We start from the raw sequence: 13,758 nt of genomic DNA, 5'->3' as shown, positions 1-13,758 counted from the left end.
CAGCGTCATGTATGTCACAATGTCATTGTGGCTTTTAAGCCACCTTTCACTCCAACGGGGCAGAAAGCAAGCAGACGTTCTTAAGGAAGCCCGACGTGGCTGGCACGCCACCTCTCTTGTTTCCCTTCTGGCTCTCAGAAACAACGTTCATCTGCTGTGTCAGGAGTTTAGTTTTCCCAATATTGGTGATTCTCAGATGAAAAAAACTGGGGCCACTTGGATCCCCGCTTGCCCATTCTCCGTGGGGAATTGTACTTAAAGCACCGGGATCGTACGTGTTGTTTAATTACTTTCTTTTCCGGGGCTTACGGATCGCTTCAGTCGTGAACGACTCTCAGCGTCATTCATCCCAACCTCATAAACTGTGCTACAAACAGTGCAATAAAATGAAATCAAATCAATAATATCGCACACAGGATAGCATCCGATGCATCTGATTTCGGACGATGCTTCCATCTTCCATTATTTCACAGCAGACTTCCCCAATTTGGGGTCCTCCAGATGTTTCAGCTGCCACTTCCAGCCGGCAGGACGTGTACTTGGACAGATTGTCAGGGTGCAGAGGGGGAAATCTGCCTTTCAGTATCCCAGTGGTGTGAACCCAAGCTGCATTTCTGCCTCCGGTACTCCTGCCTTCAGTACTCATAAGTTACACAGTCCAGCCTCACACCTACCTCCAGCTCCTCACCCAGCAGCATAGCGCTTTCGTCCATGAGATCACACTGCTGGGACAGCTTTGCATAGAAAGGCTTTGGGGAGGGGGCATTTTGCTCTGTGGCAGCTCATGCCTATCGCTTGTAGTTGTGTAGTGAAAATCTCACCGACTCAACAGTCGGCCAGGGTCGAGGTCTGTTTGCACTGAACGAGGTTAGGGGCCTGCCTGGCCATCCCCTCTGCCTGTATGCAGGCGGAGAGATTCGTCTTTCAGCGCAAACCTACGTTCTGTGCGCATTGAATTCAGACAGCCGTGGGCTTCTGTGGCACAGAGATGGTTGTTTACAGATGGGAATCAAAGGGTTTTACGGGTGAAGAGAAGCGGGAGAGTGTCCTGTTCTCAGGGTGGCCTTTTTGTGCTAAAGCAGAGAGGCCAAGCCTTGGAAAGATCAGGCGCCTTGGAAGTGCAACAGGTCATTGGGCCAAAATGCTGGGCTGTTGCGATTTTCTCATCCTTTGCTATGATGGCAGGTTAGAGGGAGGCAGACACAGCTGTGATCGTATAAAACAGGTGAGATGTGTTTTTGCAGGCAACCGATCCCATCTCTGTCCGGGTTCAACCTGGTGATTGAATGGTGTGCAGAGTATTGGCGGCATGCAAATTTAATAAATAAATAAAAATGGAATCTTTAGTTAACCGTATGGTCTCAGTTTGCACAAGAGACAAACTCACAATTCTGCAAACCAGGTTTTAAACCTGAGATTAACTACAGGAGTATTCATTAATTAAGCGTAGGCCTAGTTGCTACAGTTGGCTTGCTGGTGCAAGAGATTGCTGACACTGCACTTCATTTCTAAGTTACTTGGAGCAGCGTTTCTCAACCTTGGAAACTTTAAGATGGGTAGACTTGAGTGCTGGCTAGGGAATTCTGGGAGTTGAAATTCATGCATGCTGGCTGGGGAATGCTGGGAGTTGAAGTCCACTCATCTTAAAGTTGCCAAGGTGGAGAAACGCTGGCTTAGATATTATGACTCTGGGGAGGAGGGTTCTTAGAGGCAAGTCACGTTAAATTATATTGCAAAAATCAGGAATTCATCTACTCTGAAAAAACCACCCCAGGACTACGGCAAAGAAGGTGATAATACATTTGTGGAAAGTTGTTGGTCTCAACAAAATTTGCCAGCTTTCAGGCTCTGCAGTGATGGAATTGCTAGATCAGACAATGTCATTCCATAAACCTTTGGTTTAATTCAGTACCTAATATTGGAATTGTAATGATTTTAATATACACATCCAGAATTAAACATTTTTATATGGAACAATAATAGTGAAATCACAGAATCTTGCATTCCTTTTTATTTTGTTCTTTTCTTCTAGCTTTTAAAATTTCTTTCATTTAATGTATTTCTCCCCGCTTTCATTCTTTTCTTTCCCTGTTTTTACCTACTTTTGCTTATGTTTCTGCTTTTACGCATGCAGCATTTCCTGTAATATAGTTTATATACGTTTGTTATGTTCAACAAGGTCTTTATAACTATATAGAAATCTAATTTAGGATGGTGATGCTCAATCCAGATGGCAGAAAATCAATCAATATACCCAAGTCCACTCAACCTAAAGTTGCTAAGGCGGAAAAACCCTGATCCAAGCAATAAGAAACAACGAGGCGAGTCATCCTAAATTAGTAGTCACAGTGCAGCAAGGAGTGGGGGGGGGGGTCAAAAAAGTTAAGATGGCGGCTGCCTCCCCGCCATCAACCCCTCGCTCCTTTTTTATAAGTTACGTTGCGTGTAAAATGGGTCGGCCTTCGATTGCCTATTCGCAGCTGCGATCTTGGCTTTTCTGCCAACAGCCCTGCGGTGCAGAACGCTTTTGAATAGCTGGAAAGGTCTCTCAGACTTGTTCTGGTTCGCTCCGGCCTGGCCTCTTCTGCACGGGCTCTGTAGTCAGTGTTCGAACTCCTTAGTGTGAGGACAGCTCCGGGCCTTCTCCTTTTAAAGTTATTCCCGCAGGTTGGACTACAACTAACACTGTTTTATGGCCTTGGCAGGATGGGTGCCCGTGGGGAACGTGGGCAGACAGATGATGAAATACGCTTGACAGCGTTGCCTCCCTGTGCAAATGCTGCAACGTCTGTGCCAGCATCTCCTTTTATGTTCTTCCTTTTAAGCCTATCATCTTTTCTATAATAGCGTTATAGTTTATATACAAGTTGGTTATTATGTGTTATCAACTGTAATGGCTTTCTAACATTCAATAAAAAATATATTAAAAGAAAACCTAAGGTAGGACGGCGAGGCTCCATGCAGGTGGCAGACAATTCATCAGCGCCTGTCGCAACGTTTGCGGGCTGCTGGCCCCAGGTGGGTTGCCCTTTCGGCACGAGTGCTTCCGCGTGGCAGGGAATGGTGGTTATTGTAGTCCAAAGGGTCCGCAGGGAAGAGATTGGGGAAGGCAGAAATTGGGGCATAGCCTTGCAAACCAACTCAAGCTTCGTTTTGAATGCCAGCTGGTTGTGCCCAAGGGCAGCGTGCAAACACACCTGGAAGGATGTGCAGAGGGGTAGGCTGGTTTCCACACTCACGTCTCCTCTCCCCCCCGTCGAGCCCTTCGGAATGACTTTTCCTGCCATAAAGGAAATTAAACTCGGCAGGTAGAAGACCGTTTTTCAGAAGAGAAGCTTCACATCCGAATGATCCAGTCGTGATTTGACATTTTGGCCAAAAGAGACCGCAGGGTCCGCATCGACGAGCAGAGACGTATTCCCTGCCTTTAGGCCCAGGCAACGCTACATTCACACAACACTCTGATCTGGGTTACTCCGTTACGGCCCTTGCAGGCTTAAATTGGTTTTCTCCTCCTCATTCCTGGAAGCTGCCTGTTTTTCAGCTCCTGTGCGACCCACACCCTCGCTTAGCACACTTCACACATTGCATGTTTCATTACCCTAGCAATTTCCTTTCCTGCCGGGGCGGAGGGAGACCCATATGAAGAAGCTGAGCTGGTAGCAATGGGCAAATTTGCCACAAAGGCCGGGCAGCGTCGGTTTCGGCTCTGATTTCCCCCAACTCCTCTGTTTATTCTGAATTGGCAAGAAAGGTGGGAAAGAGAAGGGTTTGCGGGCAGGTGGACGGGAATGGCCGACTCGGGCCGGGAGCGGAGGGATGCCACGTGGAGCGCCAGGCCTACTTTTGCGTGACGGTGACCAGCGGGCCGTTTTTGGAACGGCTTTTTGTGCCCGAATTAAGAGACGTTTGAGGAGAGGGAAGTTTTCCTTCCTTGTAATTGCAGCGTTTAGCAAAAGCAGTCTGCTGGAAGATTCTTCAGGGGAGTATTGGGGAGGGAGAAGACCTCTCTGCACCAGTGTTTCTCCACCTTGGCCGCTTGAAGATGGGTGGACTTCAACTCCCAGAATTCCCCAGCCAGCAAGGCTGGCTGGGGAATTCTGGGAGCTGAAGTCCACCCATCTTCAAGCGGCCAAGGTGGAGAAACACTGAGCAACATTCCCTAAAACTCCCATCCCAGCTGGATGATACCAGTTTGGGGGATGTGACATTAACACCCCAGCTTCGTCTATCCCTGGTTAAGGACCCCTTCACTGACTTGATGCTTCATGGATGAAATGGCCCAACTTCCCCAAATCCCTTTGCCCTCGAGTTTCTTTGAGGGCATCTGGCGAATAGCACCCCAGTTCTGGCTGCCAAAATGAATGCAGAGCGGCATTCACTCTGCGGGCCCTTTGGGTTCTGTGCCCTTCTTCCTTCATCCCTCACCTCCTCTTTCTCCTGTGCGGTTGGCCTTTCATCGGTAAGAAGAAAGTCGCTTTCTTGTTTCTCTTCTGCAGCGCCAGGTAGAAACGCTCCTGCTATTAACTGTGGTTAGAATCGTATTAGGAATACTCTGATTAACCTTCATATCCGTTCAGGGATGGCCTCTTGCAATACTGCGTCAGCAATTTTATTTATTTTATTTACTTATAGATCGAACTGGCCACTGCCCATGTCGCCGAACCACTCTGGGCAGTTTACGAAACAGTTAAAATCAGTTAAAAGTACAAAATTACGCTAATAAATAGGAAATAAATAGACCCAAGAATAATTGGCAGCCACTCAGGGAGCATCATCGTTATTTGCATTAATACTACTAATAATGTTAGTAATATGTGCATTAGCATCACCACCAGTAGCAGTTCTGCTAATAAAGTTAGGAACTGTCATAAATATCACAAGAAGTGTTCAGTGAAACCTTGATTTAACAGACACCCCCATTTAGCAGACTTTGGATTCAGTGGCCCAAGTTTCTACCCATTCCCTGCAATCTCTCGTACTCCATACAAGGCAGCTAAATTTATATTAATTCTACATTAAATTACATCACCTACAGTGATTTACATCCCGTGCATAATAACCTAATTATGTAAATGATGCAAATTACATATTTGGTATCAGTTGACATCCGTTGCTTAATGACATCCTTACACAACGACAAAGCCAGAAATGATGCAATTTGCCATTTAACGGATACTCGGGAGTGACAGATACCTTTACCGCTAGTAGCTGTTTAGGGGTATGTGGGGGGGTCAAAAAAGTCAAGATGGCAGCAAGAAATTTTGCAGTCAGCACATAAGTGTTTTTAGTTCCCGGGAACCTGAATTTTAAAAAATGATGGTATGCTATTTCTTTTCTCTTTAGCCCAGGACTGGAGCTGTGTCAGTCTGATTGCAGGAACAAAAACAGAATTACAGCTGCCGGAATAGACAGCTGCAAATTTATCTGTGCTTTTTTATTCAAGAACAATTTAGAAATCCCTGCAGCTCAAGCTGCAAGGCTGTGAGTGTCGTTGTGTTGACAATAGCATAAAATATGTGAAAGCTAAGAAACCCGTGAGTATGGAGAGGCGGGTGGTGTCTGCTGGATCTGAATGGCAATTATTCGTACAATTGCGACTTGATTTCAGAACATCCAGGTTTAAAAATACAGTATTCTGGGTTTGCAGCGTACCATTCAGTGTTGAAACTTCAGATTTGACGTCCTAAGAGAGTGTTTCCCCACCTGTTCTTTCTGGGCCTGTAATTCTCGGCCAGCATGACGGAGGGTCGTGGATGATGGGAATTGGAGTCATGTCTGGAGGACTGGTACTAAATGTTGACCCTTGGAGGATTGAATGGGAGGTGCAATGACAAAACACGAGTTATGTCATTACACTATACCAGTCTTTCTCAAATTTGGCAACTTTAAGATGCGTGGACGTCAACTCCCAGAATTCCCATGGCTGGCTGGGGAATTCTGGGAGTTGACGTCCACGCATCTTAAAGTTGCCAAATTTGAGAAACACTGCACTAAGCAAATGCCACAACATGTCCTTGCATCAGATGTTGTGTTGCAAGTACATAACCATGTTAATTATGTGGCAATATCACTGCGCGGGTCCTATCATTTTGGCATCAGTCGGTTAGCCATGGCTGTCACTGCAGGGATCTTAATTTTGGTGATCCCGGCATTGAACTCGGAAAATCAAGAATACAGAAATTTCAAAGTGGGACATTGGGCTGCTCTGGGGTGTGGAAGTAGTTCAGGGGCAGTGGACAGATACTGGCCTGGCTTGGTGGCCATACTGGCTGCAAATGATGCCATTTGAAGCTCAAGATTCGACAGATCTGTTCTTTATGCCAGTAGCCTCACCGTTGAGTTTAGTCTGGCAGAAATCTGTGGTTGCATTTGTGCAGTGAATTTTACCTGCTTACTGAATTAAATAGTTTTTCAGTTTGCATCATACCCTGATGGAGGAAAAGGGACTAACTTGCTAAGGAAGGCCCTAAAAAATCCTAACCAAGCTTAACACTAGCTAAATCTGGCATGTTGGGTGAATGCTGGGTCTTTACCTAACCTGGGGAGGGGTACTGTGGGAACACAGCCTTTTGCCCTAACGCTCTAAATTCAGCGTTCAAGTCTAATTCCACCCCTTCCCCTTCCTGCAGCCCCAGATTTCCAGACGGTAACCATGAATGCTCAGTGACAGAAGAGGGGTGCTTCAAACATGCTCAGAGATGCTCTGTTAATGTTTCAGGTCTGAATGATTGCTTAAAACAGGTGAACCGGGCTCCAGTTAGCTTCTCACATATTATGCAATGAGTCTCTATATGAGTGTGTGTTTGTGTGTGTGTGCATGTAAAATTTGTAAACGTGTCCTGGGAAATAGCAAGGAGATTGTTGGAACATCTAATAGGAAAATCTGCATCTGTGTTTGCCCGGCCTACTTAACCAGCTCCGTTAAAGAAGCTGTCCCAATTGGAAAGGGACACCGGTAGGACATCCGCGCTGAATGAGTGAGCAGAGACATAGGGCAGCCCACCCCAGGTGCCTTCTTCAACTGGCCATAAATCCAGAGATTTATGGAACCCGTAAGTGGGCACCCCTTCGTCTTCCACTCCGCGTCCCCTTGGGACGCAGCTCAGTTCTATTGAGCTGAGAGGGACAGACATTGGTTTTACGCACGGGCTGGGTTTCTCTTGGATTTATTAGCCGTCTCCTAGTTTCTTCAGATGTTCTTTAAATCACTGCTCTGTCATCACACCTCTAGGATGCCCAACTCAGAAGCGAGAGGAGGGGAATCGAATGTCATGCGTTCGAGCTGGAGTTTGAAACCTGTTTGGGCTGATTCTGAGAACGTTTGCCCCAAACGGGTCCGATCGTCTTTGTGGTGACGGCCGGGCAGACCCATCCGGCCACTTGCCGGTCACTGTCGGGTTCAGCTTTGGTTGGAAGGACATCATGGCCTCCCATCAAGATTAATTGACCTCAGAGAACAGGAACAAGAAGTCTTTTTGTGATCACCCAAATCACAGCCTTTCACTGTTGCTTTCTGGCACCGTGCACCAGTTTGCTTAACCTTGGGAACAGTGACAGATCATGGTGTCCGGGTGCCTTGTGGCAGCCTTTCCCCAAATCAGGGCCAGGCTACAGCAGTTGCAGACTACTGTTCCCATCACCCTTAGCCACTGGCTGCCTGAGGAGGATGGGAGTTTTATCCTAGCCCATCTCAAGAGCCTAGACTGGAAAGGGTCCCCAAGGAGGCTGAGCTGTGGATTCCAGAAAGGCAGGGTTGAATTTTATCTCTGTTGACTTGGAAACTTATGGCAAATCCCTCATCCTCCGTTCTTGCCCCTTCCCTGCTCTTACACACTGATTCAGTGCAGGCCTCCCCCCTGAGCTTGTTGTACAGGTTGTAGCAGAATAATTTAGTGGCTTCTGGCAGTGTTCAGACGCACTTAGCTCGGTGAACGAGCTAGTAAGCATTCATATAACATACCAAGCTTGGTATGTTCAACAGGCTTCCATTTTGGATGGTTTAGCCCGGGGTATGAACCAAACCCAGGTGCTCCGTTTATAGTTCAGTGCATTGTGCAAATAAAGAAAATGTGTAAATGCAGGAACGGGAACGCGCACCGGTTCAACATAGCCATAGGACCCTTTGCCATCTCAGCTTTAAATCCAATTCACTTTTGTCTGCGATGGACAGCTTTCTAGATTTTCAAAAGCCCAGTATGTTTTGGCCAGGAGACTTTTATGTCGTGAAAGTCAGAAAGATGACGTGCCAGTCAGAAAGATCATGTTTAATTTAATTTCATATTTCAATTTGGAGGTCGTCCGACTCCATAGCGACTCTGAGCAGCTTACAGTGAAAAGAGACTTAAAAAGAATTTATCTGGCTGCTTCTTCACTTTAAGAAGCAACTCCTCTACCTGCAGAGAAATCGCATCTTTGATGTCCCCCCAGGGCTGTCTGTGGGAGGGGGTCAAAATCTGCAAGATGGTGGCATGAGGCCACGACCGCCATCTTGAAGCTTTTGACCTCCCTCCATGCAGAAACCTGTGAGTCCCGCAAATGGCCTGAAATCATACTGCCAAATTTTGCCCGCTTTTCTGTTAAATTTTGATTATATCATTTCAAGCCAATTATGTGTTGAGGGGGAGAGGGTGGTGGTGAGGGTCAGAAATAGGAAGAGTTTGCCTCCCCAGAATCTGTCACCCCACTTCTAACCATAATTGCCCCCCCAAAGGCATTTAAAAATGATTCCTTCCATCCCCAATCACCAGAATTCATCCTGCAGTCCTCTAGTGCAAGGCTGGCTGGGGAATTCTGGGAGTTGAAGTCCACATGTCTTAAAGTTGCCACGTTTGAGAAACACTGCTCTAGCGGGTCAGGACAACAAGTTGTAGCTCCCGAGCAAGAAAATGTGTTCCAGCCCTGCTTTAGCCAGATGCCAAAATTCAGGTTTTTATTCCTTTTGCTGGCTGTATCTCACCCAGCTAATTGCCTTCCCCTAGCTCCCAACCAAACACCTGTGATACGTGACTTGTGCTTGTAGCCACCAGCCATCATGAGCAATTGAACCTCCATCTTCTAGTGAATGCTCCCACTGGGGAAACCGCGTCGACTGTCAATTAAGCCAAAGGAGACGAACAGTGTACTGTTTTCTGCACTGTAACACAATGACTATGTCCATACAACACATTTAACCCGGGTACAGAACGAAGTCCTTTCTGGTGCTGCAGTCATTAAACGACAAGTTAAGCTAGTGGGTGGAATTTGCTCACTATGTCAAACCACACCGCAAAAATTAACCTGGGGATAAAACCAACTAAATTTAACATAGGTCAATGTTTCTCAACCTGGGCAACCTTAAGTTGGGTGGACTTCCATTCCCAGAATTCCCCAGCCAGCCATGCTGGCTGGGGAATTCTGGGAGTGGAAGTCCACCCATCTTAAAGTTGCTGAGGCTGAGAAACACTGGCCTAGGTTGCATTAAGCCAACTGCTAAATCTTTAAGAAACCGAGTTAAGTGTGTCATGTGAACCCATCCAGTAATGAGATACAGGGCTATGCCTCAGTGGTGGTCTGTGAAAATTCATGAGAACAGCTGCTGGCGTTTGAAACAAAGCCCAGAAAAGAGAGGGCTTTGAACAAGTAAACAGTGTACATTTCTAACTCATCCTCTTCTAGCATTTACGATTCATTAATTCCTTAAAACACAGTAAGCACCGATCATTTTTATGTAATTCAAAGAGCCTGTACGTGGGTTCCTCTCCTTGTTCTGGTAATTGAATTTCACATTTAAAAGAAATGAGGATGCGCTTCCTCTGATCACCCGCATCAGGCACCTGTGGCTTTTATGCGCTTGTTTGCTTTGAGGGCGTGTGCGCGATGCTCCGCCGTGCCGCCTGACCCGCGGGCCCTTGGCCCTCCCCAGGCGAGGCATCTCTAAGCCCAGATTGCTCCATGTCTCTGTGGCATTCCCAGTTTAATCAAGCATTCCTTTAACAATGCTGATTCTCCCCGGCCGTTGCAGTTTTGCGTTTTGAACAAGATCCAGGCCGTCTCCCTCCCGCCCGTCTTCACTGGCGCATTTCCCACCCGGTGATGTCAGCCGAGTTCCCGTTTTCTGACCTTGCGCCATGCATCCAACGTTTCTACAATAGCTGCATGAATCGAACCATTCCATTACACGCAGCCGACGTCACGGTTAGGACAATGGGATGCTCCAGCAGCGATGCTACATAAAGGAACCCCGATCCGTCTAATGGCATGAAGCTCATCCGACTTGGGGACGGAACAGTTTCGTCGCTGTAGGGAAGAAGAAATGGCCGGACGTTATGCAAGAAACGCTCAAGTCTCTTGGAGAGGTTAGCAAAGAAAGCTGTCGTTTTAATTCCTCTTCGGTTTTCCAAACAGGGAGGCTGGCTGTCTCGCAGAGCCTATAGCTAGCATAGATTGTGAGCCAACACAGGTGCCCGTCGGATCGATGCTGGTCAACGTATGGTTTGAATGCAGAAATGGGTCAATGCGCCATGCAGCTCAGGCCTGTCATGCGCAGGCAACCACTGAGCACCCAAAGGCAGGCCCAGAGCTCAGTCCCTGCCAATTCATTGCTCTCACGGGCTGCTTACTCCAGTCCCGGTTGGCCAACAGTTGGGTTCACACAACACAGGCCTGGGAGAGAACCAGAGCCCGATTTGCCGTTCAGCTGGCCAAATCAGGGGCGCCGGGGACCCTCTGACATCTTCCAGGGCTCTGAAGACGAAAGCAAGACGGGCACAAAGGATTGGCTGCAAAGATGGATTCCTCCCAGGAAAAGCTGTGGCCGCTGTCAGCGTTCGCTGATTGTCTCTGGGCAAGGAGCCCTTCTTTGGAACAGCCTCCCATAATGGAGGAAGGATGGTCTTCTCCAGGGGTGATGGCCTGCTGGCAAAGTGGCTGAAATTACGTGAGCTGGAATCTGGAATAGCCTCCCTGGTCCTTCCAAAGGGGCCATCTGGCCCTGAGCAAAATCACCTGGAAGTGTGAAAGTTGCTCCCAGTGCGCATCCATAGCAGTGTTTCTCCACCTTGGCCACTTTAAGATGGAGTTGAAGTCCACCCATCTTAAAGTGGTCAAGGTGGAGAAACACTGATCCATAGAATACATTTTCCTATCTGCTCAGTAGCTACACCTGATTTCTTTGCATCTACAAAACTGGAAGACCTGGACCCTTTTAGAAAGGAATACACACAGACATGCCCACAGGCAAGACGTAGCAACTTCTGAGCAGATACGGAGGACGTTTGACACTTGCTGAGTCGGTGTCCCACTTATTTGAACAAGCTGGTGCGTCAGCCAGGGAAAGACCACTTCTCCTCCCTCTCTTGGAGGATGACATCTGTTGTCGTCAAATGATTGTTTTGCTGGATTCTCGCTGTTTTGATTTGCACTGAACAACGTAGACAAGTACAACAACATCTGCAGTGAATGGTGGTGATGCTAGAAGGCCGGTACGTGTGCAGCCGTGTCATCCTACAAAGGCTGCATTTACATTCTTGGATCTCAACATCTGATGCAAGCGTGTAAGTCATTTGCCCCCCTCCTGCAAAGCCCTGGGACAAAGAAGAGAAATCATTCAGGATTCAGCTATATCTGGGTGCAGAATGAAAGGGACTTTCCAGGCAGGTCAGTTAATGCCTCTTATCATAGCAGCCTTTCGCACTTCCCTTGGTGGCCAGGAAGCCTCCAAGTTTTAGTCCGAAACAGCTGGTGGGCACCGTGTTGGGGAATGGCCTGGTGGTGCGAGAGCATCCTTCTCTTCCCCTCCACCTCGTAACTTTGCATTGCAAAGCAATAACCCCCATTGTGCTGTTCCCTGCCTCCACTGTCCCATCTCGATTCAATCAACCGCATCTCGGCAAGCTGGAGGAGGACAGGAAATGAAAAAATCTGGGTAAGACGAGGGGGCAAGGAGCAAGCTGATAATGCAGTAAAATCACAAGAGATAGGAGAGAATGGGAGGGTGGAGCGAATCTCAGAGGAGAACAGCCTTGGGGTGCTTCTGGGGTGCACCAGGACACATTTTGGGTTGGTCGGCTTTTCCGCAAATTGGGATGGCTGAGGAGCGAATTGTGTTCACACGATGCTTTTAAACTGGTCACCGAATCAACCCACTTTCTGGGTTTTGCACAATACATTGAACCATTAGTGGAACAGAAAGCAAAGACACGGAGGGGAGTGTTACACACGCTGCTTCCAGGTTCTGCTTATGGTCACTCACTCACACGCTCACGGCCTGTCGAGGCACGCGGATCTTGTCAGCCCCCCTTGCTTTCTACCTGGGTTTTCCAGAGAGGTGTGGCTGGAGCAGACAGACACATAGCCCTGGTCAACAGCGGGGAAATAATTAGGGATACACACAAATCACTTCCAGCCGAACACTGAGGCACAAGAGGTTCTTTATCATACACGGAGACCCAGTGAATTTGAAGTGACGGCAAAACTTTACTGGTTGCAAGGTGCATTTGCTCTTTCTCATACACACACACACACACACACACACACACACACACACGCTCATCCACACTTACCCACGTCCTTCCCAGCTAGGCTACCAGGCACTAGCTAGAGGGACGGAAGCCGCCAAGTCTGGATCCAAAGATGACACAGACGACTCAGACAACTCTGAGTGGGCGGGCTTTGGGACCCCTTTTATCCCCAAAAGTCCTTGCATGGCTGATTTACAAGTTGATGGGATTGGGGTGAGGGTTTCCATGTGCTCAGGCCCAACTTCCTTTTTCTGGTTCAGGTCCTTTGTTTTTTCCTTAACGACTTGCTTCCTTCTTATCTACCTCCCTGAAGGGATCTCATAGATAAGTTTCCTGCCTTTTGTCCTCTCTGCTTAGTGCCTGCTTCATCTTTAGGTTATGGCAGCTTCAGCCTAGTCTCACAGGAGATGTGATAGCAGACTTCAGAGGGAGGAGTGGACTTACTCTGTGGTAACCCAGAGGACTGGACCCGAACCAAGGGGTTCAAGCTACACGGATGGAGGTTCAGTTCAAGCTAGACACCAGGAGGACCTTCCTGAGTGTAGAAACTGTCAGGGTCATCACGTGTGGGAGTGACTTTGGGAGACAGGAGGGAGACTGGACAACCGGCGTGTAGAAGGTGTCTCAGCCCAGAGGAGGGAAGGTGGGACGCATCTCAGAAGGGACCCTCCCTAGTTTTCGGGAGAGTTAAAAGGAAAGGTGGGGAGAAATGCGTTCAGTCTTGCCGGATTCTGTTAATGTAACCTTGCAGTAAAGACAGAGTTAGTACTCCTGGGTGTGATTCTTGTCTGGATGACCTTGCAGGGCTGTCAGTGGAACAGGCTGTCCCATGAAGTAGTGAGTTCTACTTCACTAAGAATCGTTAAGTAGAAGCTGGATTATTGGAGATTCTCTACCGCAGTGTTTCTCAACCTTGGGAATTTTAAGATGGCTGGGGAATTCTGGGAGTTGAAGTCCACCCATCTTAAAATTCCCAAGGTTGAGAAACACTGATCTAGGCTCTTCTTGGGCTCTGTGGCATCTCCTCCATTGAGACAGTCATTAGCAGTATTTTATGTCTGCTCTGTGCCAAATATCTCTGTGCAGCCCAAGGCCCATTGCATTGCGTGGTGCTGGAGGACGGGAGCTGGACCCGTCAGCAGCTCGTGGCGAGAATTTCCCGGCATTCTCTGCAAAATTGATCGGATCCCCATGCCAAGCTTCCCGCTCTTAATTTATTGCAGTGATTGATTTTAAATTTTCGTTTTGTTTTAATGGT

The 13,758-nt window shown here is 47.8% G+C and overlaps 1 protein-coding gene across 1 annotated transcript in view; it reads left to right on the top strand.

The window, feature by feature from the left end:
- Positions 1-13,758, top strand: part of ECEL1 (endothelin converting enzyme like 1) — a 41,807-nt gene that overhangs the window by 3,366 nt on the left and 24,683 nt on the right. The gene's annotated exons all lie outside the window — the stretch shown is intronic.

This window comes from Python bivittatus, unplaced genomic scaffold (genome assembly GCF_059951505.1).
Source record: "Python bivittatus isolate LINGU-HERP-01145 unplaced genomic scaffold, Pbiv_v1 ctg000980_np1212, whole genome shotgun sequence".
NCBI lineage: Eukaryota > Metazoa > Chordata > Lepidosauria > Squamata > Pythonidae > Python > Python bivittatus.
This window is presented reverse-complemented; position numbering and strand designations above follow the sequence as displayed.